Raw genomic sequence first — 16,836 nt, 5'->3', positions numbered from 1 at the left:
GAACTTACACATAGACACATACACATGACTCTGTGGGTGGGGAGTGTTGCCTGCTCCATATGCCAGCACTTCTAAGTCTTAGCTACAGCCTAGAAAATGCTTTCTTCTATTCATGTTATATGAAAACTTCATAGTCTCTTTCAAAGTTCTATACCATTCTAAGCAGTTGTAAGGGGAGGAAAATATAGTATTTTAGTTGGAACACCAGGTACTTTTCCAGAGCTGGGGCATTTACTTTCACAAATAATATCAATCAAGAATGTAAGAAATAATATAAACAACTTATATTTAGGGTGGCTTGCATGCATTTATTATGTGGTGCCCGTTCAGCTTCCAAAGCTGTTTCTATCTTACCACTCATCTGTTCAGTACTGTTATCACATAGTTCTCCTTGATTCTGGAACAAGTCTCTTAGGGATTCATGTGACTCAGGGGCCAGCAGATGCTTCTTGCTTAAAAGCAACCTTGAGATGGTTACAATTCCTTTATATGAGTAGGTCATTATCTGTTTCCCTAAATTGAGGTCGAAATCAGAATTGGAGGAGCTGGTCCTCAGCCACTCTTCAAGGAAGAACTTGGTCTTTACTGGGTCCCATGGTTAAGGACAGATAATTATCGTATTATTTTCTGGTGTCTGAGTGAAAGGTTTTTGGTGTTTGTTTGTTTGTTTTGACTACTACAAAAGTTTATTTAACAAAAATGTTTAATATGAAAATGTACACACCTTGATTGTGGTATTGTATTAAAACTGAGTGGGAGATTTTGAAACTGATGTAAGCTGCTTCTCCCTCTGCCTTATTCTATCATTTTGGATTCTGCCCTTACATCGACCACTGGAGAGGTGTGGGTAGTACATCCGGAGTCCTACATGCCTGTGAAACCCAGAATTTGTTGGTAGGAGGAATTGATCATTCCATGTGTTTTCCAAGCAAGCTTTCGGGGCTAATACTAGTTTTCAAGCCTAAACATGGGTTCAACAATAACAAAATGTTAGGAACAGCTGATTTTCAAAAGACTGCGAAAAACATACTCTCCTTTCAAAGTTAGGTGGTGCTTTCTCTGGTTGATATCCTTTGAATTTCCCTGTAAAATTCTGAGATTTAGAGGCATCTGTTGTACCAGTCATGAGTTATTTTACCACTGTTTTGTTTCTCCTTCTTGTTCTCAAAAGTGGTTTTCCCTCTACCTCCTCTAACATTAGATTCTCTCACTGGAATACTATCAACCGTACTTACATTTTTTTGCTGTCTAAAAATAAATGGAAGTACTTAATTAAAGGTGAGCCTAGCCTGACTTCTTTTTAGATGTCACACTTTTCTCTAAGGATTTCTGGGGAGGATATTTTTTGTTCTCTGACAGGTGTTAGGAAATTTAGCCTCTGTGGTTCTCAATTCATCCATTTCATTTAAACTCCTATTTAAATATTTCCATAAATCTGCCACATTTAAGGGCGCTCTACCTTCCCAGGCTCATGGATGATTTCTAGAACAGTCACACAGACTTTTCATTAACTATTTCATTTATCCCCCCATATGCCTTTTCCGCATCTCATTGACATGCTTTAACTAGAGTGCAAGGCCTCCTCCTATGGGATTGACATATCATTCTACAAAGTCTCTCTCAATTTTTAGGTCCATATGGTTACCATGCAAAGCTGAATAGTCTTTCCAGCATAGTTCATATTTGAACTACTTGGCCCAGCAGATAGGCTCCTAAATATCCCAGCAGCATCCTCATGCTTAGGACTAGAGATATACTTTTAATTTCTTTTTCTTTTGGCATTATACATACAAATTTAGTCTCTAATATTCCTAGAAGTGAGAAATCCAAAAATGGGTCTTGCTGGGCTAGTATCAAGGTGTCAGCAGGAGCACACTCCTTCTAGAGGCTCTAGGAGAAAGCTTATTTTCTTGTCTTTTACAGCTATGAGAGGCTGCTTACATTTATTGGCATGTGGACTCCTTCTACATTCAAAACCAATAGAGTCTTTGATATACTATATCACTCTTCTTCTGCCACCCTTTTCCACTTTTAAGGATTTTTAATTGAAATGTAATTGACATAATTTTTTATTATTTTCAGGTGTACAACATAATTTGATATTTGTGTACAACATGAAACTTTAACCACAATAAGTTTAGCTAACATCTATAACCAAATATTTTACAATATTTTTACTTGTGTTGAGAACTTTTAAGATCTACACTCTTAGCAACTTACAAATATGCAGTACACTATTATTAACTATACATAATTCCCAGAACTTACTCATTTTATAACTAGACAGAGCTAACAAGCAAAATAGAGACATTCATCTCTCAATGGAGACTTAAGTTGTTCCCATGCTTTGGCTACTGGGAATGATGCTGCAATGAACATGAGAGTGCAGGCATTTACTTTGAGATATTGATTTTACTTCCTTCAGATATATACCCAAAAGTGGGATTGCTGAATCATATGGTAGTACTATTTTTAAGTTTTTTTGAGGAACTTCCATACTGTTTTCCACAGTGGCTGTAACAACTTTCATTCCCATGAACAGTGAGTCAGTTGCCTTTTCCCCATGCCCTTAGCAGCATTTGTTATCTCTTGTCTTTTAGATGATAGCCCATTCTAACAAATATGAGATGATAACGCATTTTGGTTTTGATTTGCATTTTCCTAATGATTAGTGATGTTGAGCACGGTTTCTTGTATGTGTCAGTTGCAAAGGATTTTTCACGGTGTCATGGCCATTGGTCCAAAATCAACTTGCTCAAGCTCTAGAGTTATGAAAAAGTTAGCAGTACAAATGTGTAGTGTTACAGGACTCAAATAATAAATCTGTATGCCTCTCTGCCCTCATATGAGGTCTGTCTAGAGAGTATCCAGCCATGTACTATGAAAAAAGAGATATTTCTTGAAGAAGGTACAAGAAACATTGTACATAAGACAATGGTGCTTCAGTTCCCTTCAAAATAGTCATCTTGGAACTTCGCATAGTTTCCCCAACTGCCACGCTATGTTCTTTCTGCTCTGGTAGCAGAAGCTGCGGAATGAATTTTGCCATGACATGTTTCATGCCAAAATCCTGTGTCAAAATTTCAGACAGAGTAGATTTTGGAATCCCCAGATGAGCTTCTAGTTTTCGCACTGTCAGTCACTGGTCTTTGTTGATTGCAACACATACACATTGAACATTCTCAGGTGTTCTGCTTGTTTCAGGCCTTCTAGAATGTGGATCACTTTAAAGAGATTCTCAACCATCTTTGAAGCATTTGTGTCACAGTTTTATTTGTGCTGCACTCATTACATCATCTCCCAAAGCCTTCGGAATCATCTGAATAGTTTCTGCAGAGGAATATTCAAGCTTAATGCAAAATTTGATGCAGATTCGTTGCTCTAGGCACACTGAATCATTTTGAATGCAATGGCCCCACAGTACACAGGCTCATTCAATGGTGTCTACAGTGTACACTGACTAATACAGTAAAGTCATCATTGCGCACTCATATGCACTCCAGTCTACTCTTCTTGGTTGCCAGGTCACATTGATGTCACTCAGACTGCTCTCCCTATATTAACAATGGCTGGACTTTTTCCAGACAGACCTCATATATATAAAACCATTGTATTCTAGGCCTCAGCATATTATGAGACTTTTGGGGGGGTCATATTAAAATGAATATCAAAATGATGACTTCTGCCAATTTGTGTATCTGATCCCAAGTTAAGATCATTTTGCCTTTTATCCCAAAGTTTGTTGGATTAATATTTTGTTTGTTTGCTGTTTTTTTTTCCCCAAGAGGCAACAAAACCATACTTTTCATTCCTCTGTCATTACTCTAAATATTCATGGCCAGGGATGGCTTGGATGTGTCACATGTAAGTACAGTCATCACATGAGACTCTACTGTCTTTCGCTTTGTCTGTTACTCCTAACATCCCCCTGGTACGCCCTTCTTCTTTTACTATTGCTCAGATCTGTTGGCACGATGTTCTCTGATCATCATGGGTCCTTGTATCACTTACTGGTCTCCTTTGGAAACTAGCTTTTGCATGGCACATTGACACAAACTTGGACCACTACTGAGCATATCTTACAGTTCTGGGACTGCTAGTGTTTTCTATATTTCCTTTGAACGATGCTCACCCCCTGCTTGACTTCTGACTTCCCTAGGACTGGAGTTATCTCCTTTCTCTACTGCTTGGATCTCCTTGCCCTTTTTCACTTCTCTCTTTTTCTGCTAATACTAAAATATATTTGTTCTTCTTTGCCAAAATATTTTCTAGAACATTCTTGCTTAATCCATATTTATGAGTTTTGAAATTTTCTCCCCAGGCCTCTTCTTTCATGGATGTGTAGAGGCTCAGAAATGATGATGTTAGGTCAAAAGGAATGTTGCTTTCTCTGACAGGTAGGATTTTTTACTGCATCAGCCCATCGTTGCCAAGAAGACTGCACTCAGGATGGATGTTGTGTCTCTTTAATATGTGACTTTTAAGCCTCCAGTTCCCCCACTCCCACCCACCCAGTATGTCAGGCAGGTCTACATCTGTTTCAATAACAAATAATACAGCCCTGGCTGATGTGGCTCAATGGATCTAGTGTTGGCCTGTGAACCAAAGGGTTGCTAGTTTGATTCCCAGTCAGGGCACATGCCTGGGTTGCAGGCCGGGTCCTCAGTTGGGGGCACGCGAGAGGCAACTACACATTGATGTTTCTCTCCCTCTCTTTTTCCCTCCCTTCCCCTCTCTCTAAAAATAAATAAATAAAATATTTTTAAAAAAACAAATAGTACAAATTGATGTCAATTTTTTCCCAAGAGATTCCTAAACGTGCAGATTAGGAATATAGTATCTTAAAAATCACAACAGATAAAGAGATTTAGCACCTGGAGCACAGACAGAAACTCTTTGGAAGGCAGGGAAGTAGAGGTGGAAGAGAGGGATTGCCTAAAAATACATGTCTGTATCTCAGGTCCACCCCAACCAAGATTCCTTCTTATGAATACATCAACTTTTTTTGTCACTTAGCTTGCATTTCATTCTGTGTGAACTCAACAAGGAATCAGAATCAGTGATCAATGTTATTCTCAAATATTCAGATTTTTTTATTCTGACCCTGCTTCTGTGTTGTCCAAATAGTTCAGTCTCCTGAACTGCAGATACCTCAAGTACTTTAATTATTGTTTAAAATGGCTCATTTTAGAAGCAGATCCTGACCACCTTACCTTTATCATTAGCAGCATAAGAACATATTCAGGGGCATACAAGTATGCTATTTATTAGAAAAACAAACTGTTTTAAGGAGGCACTTGGTACATGTTGATTTGTATATGCAAGATGTGTCACTGTGGGCATGGCTAAGACTTCCTTCAACCAGAAAAACCTGATTAAAGGAGACCTTTCTCATCTCCATTGTATGAAAGCCTTGTATCACAGCTCAGGGCAAAGATAAAATAAAGACACATCTAAGAACCTAAAACAACTCATTATAGGACCATTTCGTGTGGGGGCAAATAGTTTTTAAAACTTAATAACTCTTTGGTTAATTACTTATTCATAATAGTCATCCTGAGCTTTTGGATTGGCCAAAAAGTTGGTTCATTTTTTTTTTCCGTAATGTTTCTAGTAGGGCTTAGTTGTCTTTAACTTCATTTGAAACAATTTTGTTAGATTATATTAATACAGCTATCATATCACTGTGCACCTAAAAAATACTTGAAAATATTGGTGATTTTTTTAAAGTATGTATTATTGATTATGCTATTACAGTTGTCCCATTACTTTTCTACCCTTTATTCCCCTCCGCCCTGCAGCCCCCTCCCACCAGCATTCCTCCTGCCTTAGTTCATGTCCATGGGTTGTAAATACAAGTTCTTTGCCTTCTCCATTTCATATAGCGTTCTTAACCTCCCTCTGTCTACCATTTATGCTTCTTATGCCCTGTATATTTTCTCCTATTCTCCCCCGCTCCCCACTGATAACCCTCCATGTGATCTCCATTTCTGTAATTCTGTTGTTTCTGTTCCAGTTGTTTGCTTACTTTGTTTTTGTTTTTGTTTTTAGTTTCAGTTGTTGATACTTGTGTTTGTCATCATTTTACTATTCATAGTTTTGATCTACTTTTTCTGAGATAAGTCCCTTTAACACTTTATAATAAGAATTTGGTGAAGTCCTTTAACTTGGCCTTGTCTGGGAAGCACTTTATTTGCCCTTCCATTCTAAATGATAGCTTTGCTGGATAGAGTAATCTTGGATATAGGTCCTTGTCTTTCATGACTTTGAATACTTCTTGCCAGCCCCTTCTTGCCTTTAAGGTTGCTTTTGAGAAATCAACTGGTAGCCTTATGGGAACTCCTTTGCAAGTAACTGTCTCCTTTTCTCTTGCTGCTTTTAAGATTCCTTATCTTTAATCTTGGGTAATGTAATTATGATATGCCTTGGTGTGTGCTTCCTTGGGTCCAACTTCTTTGGTACTTTCTGAGTTTTGGGGACTTCCTGGAAGTCTATTTCCTTTGCCAGATAGGGGAAGTTCTCCTTCATTATTTTTTCAAATAAGTTTTCAATTTCTTGCTCTTCCTATTCTCCTTCTGGCACCCCTGTGATTCAAATGTTAGAATGTTTAAAGTTGTCCTGGAGGTTCCTAAACCTCTCCTCATTGTTTAAATTCTTGTTCTTCATTCTGTTCTGCTTGAATGTTTATCTCTTTCTTCTGCTCCCAGTCATTGATTTGAGTCCCAGTTTCCTTCCCTTCACTGCTGGTTCCCTGTATATTTTTCTTTATTTCACTTTGCATAGCCTTCACTTTTTCCTCTATTTTGTAACCATACTCAACCATTTCCGTGAGTACCCTGATTACCAGTGTTTTGAATGCTGCGTCTGATAAGTTAGCTATCTCTTCTTTTAGTTCTTTTTTTGAGGTTTTGATCTGTTCTTTCATTTGGGCCATATTTCTTTGTTTTGGCACACTTGTTACATTGTCAGGAGAGGAGACTTAGGAACTTCCTCGGGTAGGGCAACTCACTGCTGTGTATTGGGGGAGGGATCCGAGAGGGAACAATGCCGCTTGCTCTGCTCTCCACCAACTTCCAGTCATTTCTCCAATACCCACAAACAAACTGGGCCCTTCTGGTGCTGATTCCTGGGTGGGTGGACCTGTGTACATTCTAGGATAGGACCCTGTGGGTCTCTCCAACGAACACTCCAGTGATGCCACTGCAACCCCCACATGTTTTTACAACCAGAGATTTTGAGGCTTTCTGTTCCTGTGCTGGAGCCCTGGCTTACGCGGTCTATCTCACTCCCCTGTTGTTCCTCCTGGTTTATCCAAACATGAATGTGGGACTCCAGCCACAGCCTTGCTGCCTGTCCTGTCTACCTCCACTGTCTGTCTCTGCCCCTCCTGACAGTCTGGGTGAATGTTTCTTCTTTAACTCCTTGGTTGTTGGACTTCCATACAGTTCTATTTTCTGGTAGTTCTGGTTGTTTTTTGTCTTTAAATTTGTTGTTGACCTTCTCTTGGTTGTGTGAGGAGGCAAAATGTATTTACCTACACCTCCATTTGGCCAGAAGTACATTGGTGAATTTTTGTGTAGATATTTTAATGTTGAAGATAGAAGAAAACAGAGACAGTTTTGGCATATTATGCTTTATTATTTCAAGAAAGGTAAAAAACACAACTGAAATGCAAAAAGAAAAGATTTGTGCTGTGTATCAAGACGGTGCTGTGACTGATCAAACATGTCGAAAGTGGTTTGTGACGTTTCATGCCGTATAATGCTCTGTGGTTGGGTAGACAAGTTGAAGCTGATAGTGATCATATTGAGACATTAATTGAGAACAAGCAATGTCATACCACACAGGAGATAGTCAACATACTCAAAATATACAAATCAAAAAAGTTATTGGAGAAAATGAAAAATATTCTTTTATTTTATGAAAAAAATGTGAACTTTTTGGCCAAACCATACTTTCATTGCATACATTATTTTGATATTGGAACATTAATATGGAAAAATGAAAGTAAATCTCTAAGAGATTTCCATATATAATGATTAAAATTTTAAAAATGATGAATGTGTAAGCTTCAGTTATCTAGAAAATTCATTTCTGCAGAATACTTAACTTCATAATGCTACTGAATGGATATTATTAGGTAATGTTTTATTATGTGTGAAGAGTAAATGGAGGCAATCTGGCTTCCTTACCCAGGTGTCTAAGAAAAGCAGTGTTCTCATAGCCTTGAGACTGAGCCAGATAAGTACTCCCATAGTCTTGAGTCTAGGTCCAATAAAGGGTTCTCATAACATTAAGTAGGCTTGCATGCACAGGATCTCACTATGTTACACAACTTGGCTCTCTGCTGGCTTTGTCAGTATATTAGAGGGGAGGAGGTTCCCTGCTAACATACATGCAGCTTGCACAAGGCATGCATAGATTCTCCCACCCTTGAATAAAGGCATGTCAAGCATTGCCACAGCTCCACAGCTTTTCTTCCATCTGCCTGAGTCTCTAGTGAACCTGCATGGCCTTGACAGGATGCAACACAACATACCACTCATAACCTAGAATTCAATAGATGCTTACTTGCTCATGAAAATTATTATGACATCAATGACGGATGGTAAATTTAACATAGTGAGGAGCAGAGTGGTGACAGCCAAATCAGAAAACATTTCAGTGCCTGCTTGAGGTTGTCCTTGAGACCCAGCTCTGTCTCTGAAGTTCCTATCATTTATCATAAGAAAAGTATTCTACATATTTGCCCATGTAGCACTTATCATATCGTGTGCTCTTTATTCCTTCTTATAGATCTATATTTCCAACAGGCATCATTTTCTTTCTGCCTACATGACTTCCTTTAATATTTTTGTAGTGCAGGTTTTCTAGTGATACTTTCTTGCAGCTTTAGTAAGTCTTTATTTTTAAATGTTCATTTTGCCTTTATTTTTCAACATGCATTTATGTGAAATTCATATGAAATTAATCAATTAAAGGTAAACAATTCAGTGGTATTTAGTACATTCGCAATATACAACCACTACATTTAACTAGTTTCAAAATATTTCTATTGCTCCAAAGTAATATCCCTTATTCATTAAGTAGTAACTCCCCATTACCCACTTTCCCTAACCTCTAGTGTTTTCTACTCTACACTCTGTCTCTATGAATTTGCCTATACTGAATATTTTATAGGAGTGGAATAATATAATACTTGTCCTTTTGTGATGGGGAGGGTACCCTGTTCCCACAGTGCCCCCCTGGGTCGCCGCGGATGGTAAAAATAAAACAAGTTGTTCCAGACACTTCACAGTGTGCCAGAAAAAGGGGGTGGTGATTCTCTCTAGCAGAGAATTCCCCAGACCTTCTCTTGAAGTGGCTTTTATTGAGAACAATGTGCACAGGGGTAAACAGCATGCATGCAAAGCTCATCAATCAATGTCAAAAGGCTATGTTTACAGAAAATAGAGATCATAGATAACAGTTTTGCCTCAGGTCAGGGTCTGGTAGACAGGCTGGTGCCCATTCAGCCCTGAAACCAGGGAAACTGATCACATTCTATGCTTGACCCCAAACATCAGTACTTACTAACTTGAGGGCATTCTTAGCAAAGGAAGTTTCATAGGATTTAATGCATTCTTTTTCCAGACCTAATTATCCCTAGGAACCGCTGGATCCAGGTTAGGGCTGTACCTACCTTTAGTATTGTTTTACTGACCCAGTCAGGCAGCCAAGCAGAGCAGCCAAGAGATAAGGAGACTTCTTTCATATAGAATGAGGACTCCAGCTATGACAAAGCCAAGGGGTAAGGGTGTTTTGCCCTTTCTCCGTGTCCCCCAAGTCCTTCCCTGATGGTCCCTATGCAGCTGTGCCTGCCATCGAAGGGTCTTACCCATCATTGACTAACCAGCCATCCTCCATGGCCAAGTAGGGTGATGTGAGGGAGGCAGGGGATGCACCCCTGCCAGGGGGACAGGTTTTGTCTCCTCAGTGGCCTGTTTTCCCAAGACCTCCTTACTCAGCTCTAGCCTTGTGGGCCCTCTCACCTATCAGTGAGGCTATAGTCCCTGAAACCAGGCGGGATGGTTCCCTACACTATTGTTACTTATTTCTCCCACTTAGCACAATATTTTAGAGGTTTATCCTTGTATCATATTTTATTCCTTTTTTATGGGTGAATAATATTCACCCATGTACATGCCAAATTTATTTAGCTATTCATCCGTTAATGGATATTTGGAATATTTCTACCTTGACTATTGGAAACAGTATTGCTATGAACACATGTTTACATGAAAAATAGCTACTCAAATAAGTATATGTGCATGCATGTTTATGGCAGTAATATTCTTAATAGCCAAAGGGTGGAAATTATTTCTTCATATTTTTGTGCATGAGGTTTATTAAATTTCTGCATGTGTAATTTTTATCAAATTTGAAAAATTTTCAAAGCTTTTTTTTCTTTTGCTCTCCTCTTTCAAATTTTCCTGTTATATGTTTATTTCCTTGTCTGATATTGCCCTATAGCTTGCTGATAATCATTTCATCTTTTAACTTCTTCTTTTCTCTGTGTCATTTTGGGTAATTGATTTTACTGTCTTCAGTTTCACTAATCCTTTCTCCTCCAATGTTTAATTTGCTCAGTCCTAACCAGTGTCTTCATCACACAATGTACTGATTTGCATCCTTTATATAACTATTTAACATTGGAACAGATGGAATACACTTATAATAAATATTTTAATAGTCTTATCTGCTAATTTTAATATGTGTGTCAGTCTACTTCAGTTTTAATTAATTTTTGTCCCCATTATGGTCCTGTTTTCCGGCTTTCGCAAGTCTGAAAATCTTTAATGGTGTCAGACATTGTAAATGTTGCGCTTTATTGGAGATGAATATTTTTGTATCTTTTTATATTTTTTAACTTTAATTTGTGTCTTTATTAAGTGACTTGGAAACAGGTTAATTCTTTGGGGTCTTGCTTTTAAGATTCATTTGGTGAGATCAGACCAACATTTAAGTCTAAGCCTAAATAATCCTCTCTGCTGAGGCAAGTCTCTCAGTGCTCTACTGAGTGCCCATGACTCATGAGAAGTTTCATTTTACCTGATGAGAACAGGCACTATTCCTGGCCCTGTATGAGTGACAGAGGCTGTTTGATTTAATCATCTCAGATAATTCTTTGCCAACCTTGGATAGTTTTCTCATATGCATATACCAATCAGCACTTTGCTAAATATGAAAAATAGATGCATTACAAGTCTCTAGAGTCTTCTCTCTTTGCAGCTTTCTCCTCTCCAGTATTCTTTTCTGCACACATTAGTACATGATTCCTCCTAGCCTGTCAATTCTTCAGTGTAGGGAGCATGTTGGCTCTGCCTCAGGTCTCTCTCACTTCAGTGAGTCTAGAAACCTTGTCAAGGCAATTACCTGGGGCAACCATACAGTTTACTTCATTTGTTTTCCTTCTCTCAGAAATTGTTATCTTTAGTTGTCTGATACCCATTTGCCTTGAAAACTGTAATTTCATATATATATACAGTATGACTTTGTTGTTTGTTTGCTTAAATCCATTCCTTGTTACTTAATTTTAGCCAGAATTGGATGTTATTTCTCACTGTTTAGTTACTGAAATCATCCCTTAATTCTCTAAATCATTCTAGTTTCTACCCAAGAAATTTCTTTTCTTATATATGCTAATTTAATTTGGGTTTCTCTACCTTGTGTCAAAAAATTATTATTAATAAACAGGCAATGATCAACTAACATCCATGAATTTATAAATCAGAAAGACATAGACAGAATACATTTAATTGGATAAGTAATTGTTTAAAATCCTTAGTGCAGTTTCTAACGCAACTTTAGTCTGCTCCATGCTCTCTTTGCTGTGGACCAAAGTGGGTGACCAGAAACACACAACCTGTGTTTTTTCTCCTTAAAAAATAATGGGTTTATCTCTAGTGGTTCTAGTCTCTCCTCAGAGCAGAGATACCCCACCATGCAGACTCCTTTATCTCCTGATCTGGGTACTGTAGGAATGTCCTTTGTATGTGTTTTGTGGACTCTCCTGTTGTATTTGAGACCAAATTTTTATTTGCCCATTCCTTGGTGGGAACATTCCCCCATCTGACTGACAAAGGGACTCAACCCCTACCATGCCCACCTCTGCCTTGAGACGGCTTCTAGGTTTGGGTTGGATTCCCAAATCAGAGCATGTACAAGGGGCCACCTATCGATGCTGCTCTCTTATACCAACACCTCTCCCCTCTCTCTCCCAATTCAATAAAACATTCCTGTGTGCATCATCTTTCAAGGCTCATATCATCCTGATGGGGGAGTGGAGGAAAGGGAGGAGTCCAACAGCGAAACCATAACACAGGATGGTGGTTGGGTACTTGTGCCCCTTCCTCCAGTGACTCTCAGCTTTAGATTCCCGCCACTGCACTCCTGCTGCTGTGCTTCCACTGCAGTCTCTGCTGCCAGTGCTACATCAGTTGCCTCTCTCCACCCTTGATGCTCTGGCACCTCAGCTGATCCACAGCCTCCTCAGTCAGACTCTGTCCCACTGTGGTTCCAGCAGCACCCTGGGCCAAGTAGGCTATGGTCCCCTCTGAGGCAAGTACCACAGTCCCCAGGATCCTGGCTCCTGGCAATGGGGTTCACAGCCTGGCCAAGCAGACATGGAGGTCACAGAGGCAAGCCTAGGCACTGAGGCACAGCTGCTCTGGTGGCTTCTTCCCAAGGAGGATATAGAAAATTCCATAAAATGGCTCCCATTCCAAATGTGGGCAGCCAGCAGCACTGGGCTAGGTGGTGGTTGTGGCAGCACTGGTTCTGCCAGGAGAGCCTGGGTCATATGCCCTGAATGATCTCTCATATGCACATGAGCTCACACACTCACACACCTGCCCACTCTTCTGCATACATGCTCGCTCACACATGTCCTCACTCGCTCTCAGATAAATTTTCAAGTTGGTTACTCTGTGGTTGAGCTGCAAGACTGGTCTGGGCCTGGAAACAAGCAGAAGAGTTTCCAGCTACTCTGCAGCCATCTTGGACCCCACTCCCCTCTTGGTTTCTGTGTGGTAATTGACAAAATCCTTTGTTGCTTTTCACAAATATACCTGTGATCTAAATCCTTCATAAAAGTCAAAGCAACATATGATGTAGGTTTATTAAGGCTTGAGACACTATTAATATGACCATTGCCTACCTGCTTGTACCCTAAGACTTTTCATACTTGAAAATAAACTTTGCTATGTCATAGATAGTGGTTCAAAATTATCTCAGTATTTGATCACTGCAGGTCCCATTTGTTCCTTTTTGTCTATACATGAATCATCAGTTCTTTTGGGAAGCGTTTTGTGGTATAAATGCTACAGGCTTTTCTGAGCTATTTGGCCTAACTGTGTGAGAAATTATAACTGACCTCATAGAAAAAAGCATCAGTAACTTAATAAGTTGATAGGACTGAGACCAAGTACAGAGAAATCCTTGAGATGTAAGGGCTATTTAGGTAGCTTTCAAGTTGTTTGATATGTTTTTGACCTATGTCACCCTTTACTTTTCTGTAATTATTTTGTCATACATCTATGTGTCACCAGGAAATTTCCCTGGGTAGTTTAAGCATAAGAAAAAATGTTAATTTTTCTACCACGTTTTTCACAGAATGTTTTTGTCACATGGTATTTAAAAGGTAGATTAAAAGCTAAGGTGGATAAAAAAAAATGACAAAGAGTGGTCTATCTCATAGCCAACAATAATCTTGACGGTTCATGGAAATTTTCCTCCATCTAAAATTGGAAATTGGTCTGTGGGAATGGAGAAATCTCTGAATTTTTGAGAAGAGGAAAAGTAAAAAAAAAAAAAAAAAAAAAATAGAGGGAGAGAGAGAGAGAAATAACATGAGTCCAAAAATGTATTTATGGAATCAAAACTGATTTCTCATAAGAATAACTTTTCACTAATAAAATTAAATAATTTATAATTAGAAACTGCAATAGATAGAAAAATGGCCGTAGACCAGCTTACTAAATAATAATATATTCTTTCAAGAATTAAGACAATACATTTACCAAATTTGGGTTCAACATGAAGTTGGAAGAAATTGTGAGCTTGTTAGATGACAAAATGTGGAGTTAAAAATATCTTGACAGGCTGAAATATCAGATCTAATTTCATCATTTTACTAGATAAAATTCATCTTACAAAATGTAAAGTTTTCTACAATTACAGTAGGGAAAAATATTTGTGTGTGTGTTTCTATGTTTATATATGTGTGTCCATGTATATATGCACATTTAATGAAAATATGATCATTTATATATAATGATATATGATTATTAACTGTCAAGTACTATAAGAAGCTATTTATATATACTACCTCATTTCATTCTTATGGCCAGTTAAAAATGTAATTACTCTTATTAACTCAATTCTAAAGGTGAAGAAATTGAGTCTCAAAGTGGTGACAGAGTCAAGACATGAACACGATTCTTGGTCCATCAGATTGCAAAGACCATCCTCTTATCTATATTCTGCTGCTTCCCTGTATCTAAATATGAGTCAGACATTTTATATGACTAACTCCAAAATACAGATTACATTAATGACAAAGAAGTATCTAATAGGAGGGAGGTGATGTACAGGATTCTCCATATGGACATGGGTATGAATTAGAGGAGGGCCACTGTTAAACAAAGTAGAACATGTTGGGCTGGACTGGGCTCATGTAGCATTAGTTTGTTAGGGCTACCATACCAAAAAACTACCAACTGAGTGCCTTACATAATAGAAGTTTATTTCCTCATAGTTATAGAGAAGAGATGTCAAAGTCAAGGTATCAGGAGGGTTGGATTTTTTCTTAGGGCCTCTCTCCTTGGCTTACCTTACAGATGGCCATCTGTTTCTGGGTGTTTTCACATGGCCTTCCCTGTGTGTGGGTCTGGAGCCTAATCTTTGTTTCTTGTAAGTATGCTAGCTGTATTGGGTTAGGGCCCACACATAAAGCCTCATTTACCTTAATTTCCTCTTTAAAGCCCTTATCTACAAATATAGTCATATTCTGAGATACTGGGAATTATGATTTAACATGAATTTTATAGGAACACAGTTCATAACACATGCCAATGCTTGGTTTGAGTAGGTCACTTCATTTAATTTCTGCTACCACTGCTTAGTTTTATGATTTGGCACAAGATGGGATATTTCAGGTGGATATTTAGTTGGTGTCTCTGGTCAGATGTGCCATTTCAACCAGAGCTCAGTGGCATGCTAGATGCTGTTTTTCAAATTATGCCTTAATCACCCCTTCAGGTGATGTATCCTATTTTCAGAATCCCAGGGGCCTGCATTGTAATTTTTCTCTGAATTTTTTTCCATCACTGATACTATAGAATCTTCTGGATCTTAGTGTTATAGGATCTGCTGGGTCATATGGCCCAAGCTGTAGCACCACTAACTCTAAAACCTGAATTTGGCGGGGTGCCCATTATTGCACTGTATCCCACTCAAAGATGGCAAGCTAACTTGTGTTTTCTTCATCATAGTAGGAGGTGAAAAATTTAATCATTCATTTTATTTTGAAAGGACTGTACCCATCAGACTCCCAAAAATTTTACAGATATGATAAACCTCTGAATGTTCATAAGGTTTATCTCTGCTCTCTGAAGCAAACTTTTCTCTCTATATGCTAGCAACTTTTTGTTCATTCAGCTCAATGAGAATGTAATAAATGTGATTTATCAATGTTTTTTTGGGGAAGTATAAAGACACACCAGATCTCTTTAGATTATATTATGACAGAGAACTATAGTTAGTGTAACTCTTGAGAAAAATGATAAATGTATATTATTGCCCCTTCATGTGAATGAAGATCTAATTGTTCTTTCCAGAAGTATTCATTTATCAAATCAACAGGCTAATAGAATACAAGGACCTGACTCTGTATTAATTGCTCTATTAAAAATGCAGCTGACACAGAGGCTGCAACTGAGGCTAAAAGTTGGTAGTTTGTGATCCTCTGGCATTCGTTGAATTGCATGAGCCATTACTTTTTCCATGCTGGTTAGAGCCATCATAGCAGTTAATTAGCAGCACTTCTTGGAGTCTTTTACAGGATGTTAAATGTTTTATTTCTGGCATATGCTTCCAGTTCACACTCATATTTATCTATGCAATTTTATGTGTTAGACTTTTTGATTGAGCACTCTTAAAAGCTACTTCTCTCTTACTTCTCTGGCTCCCACTGGCCGATGCTGACTAGGTCTCCCTGTTCCCTCAAGGTTGAATTCCGTTCCTAGCGTATCAGTCCCAGAATGTCTTGACTAGGTCATGCTATAGGTCTAGTGATTAGGAGGGAAGCTAGGTGATTCATAGGTTGTGTGTGTGTGTGTGTGTGTGTGTGTGTGTGTGTGGCATGTTATTTTGTGGAAGAGAGGCCTCTGGATTTTTTTAAGCAAGGGAAATGTTAACTTTTTATATCAAGGTATGGATACCTTCTACAGGCCATGATGTTTTAAAGGACTCCAAATAAACAAAATTTTCAGGAGCATATACCCAGCTGTGTCTATTCAGTGTCAAAATGCTAATTATTTTTCATCCAAGGCCAGGACTGCTGCCTTGGTTGGAATTTAACTTTTTCTGGAGCTAATCCAACTCTATTAAGTCATGGTCCTTGTCCTTAATTTTCTCTGTCCTCCTGCTACAGGAGATGAGAGCATCTTTGTAAGCTACCAGAAGGGCCCAATGGCTGTCAATATTTGTTTTTCAATTAATATCTGTTGATAATCCATAACTTTTCACTATCTTTTTCCAGGGTGTCAATGGTGTTTAGCAAAAATGTTTCCATCC

Source organism: Pteronotus mesoamericanus, unplaced genomic scaffold, assembly GCF_021234165.1.
Source record: "Pteronotus mesoamericanus isolate MK-2021 breed Mesoamerican mustached bat unplaced genomic scaffold, CSHL_Meso_final contig_20, whole genome shotgun sequence".
Lineage (NCBI taxonomy): Eukaryota > Metazoa > Chordata > Mammalia > Chiroptera > Mormoopidae > Pteronotus > Pteronotus mesoamericanus.
The sequence above is the reverse complement of the archived record's forward strand: the minus strand, read 5'-3'. Positions refer to the sequence as shown.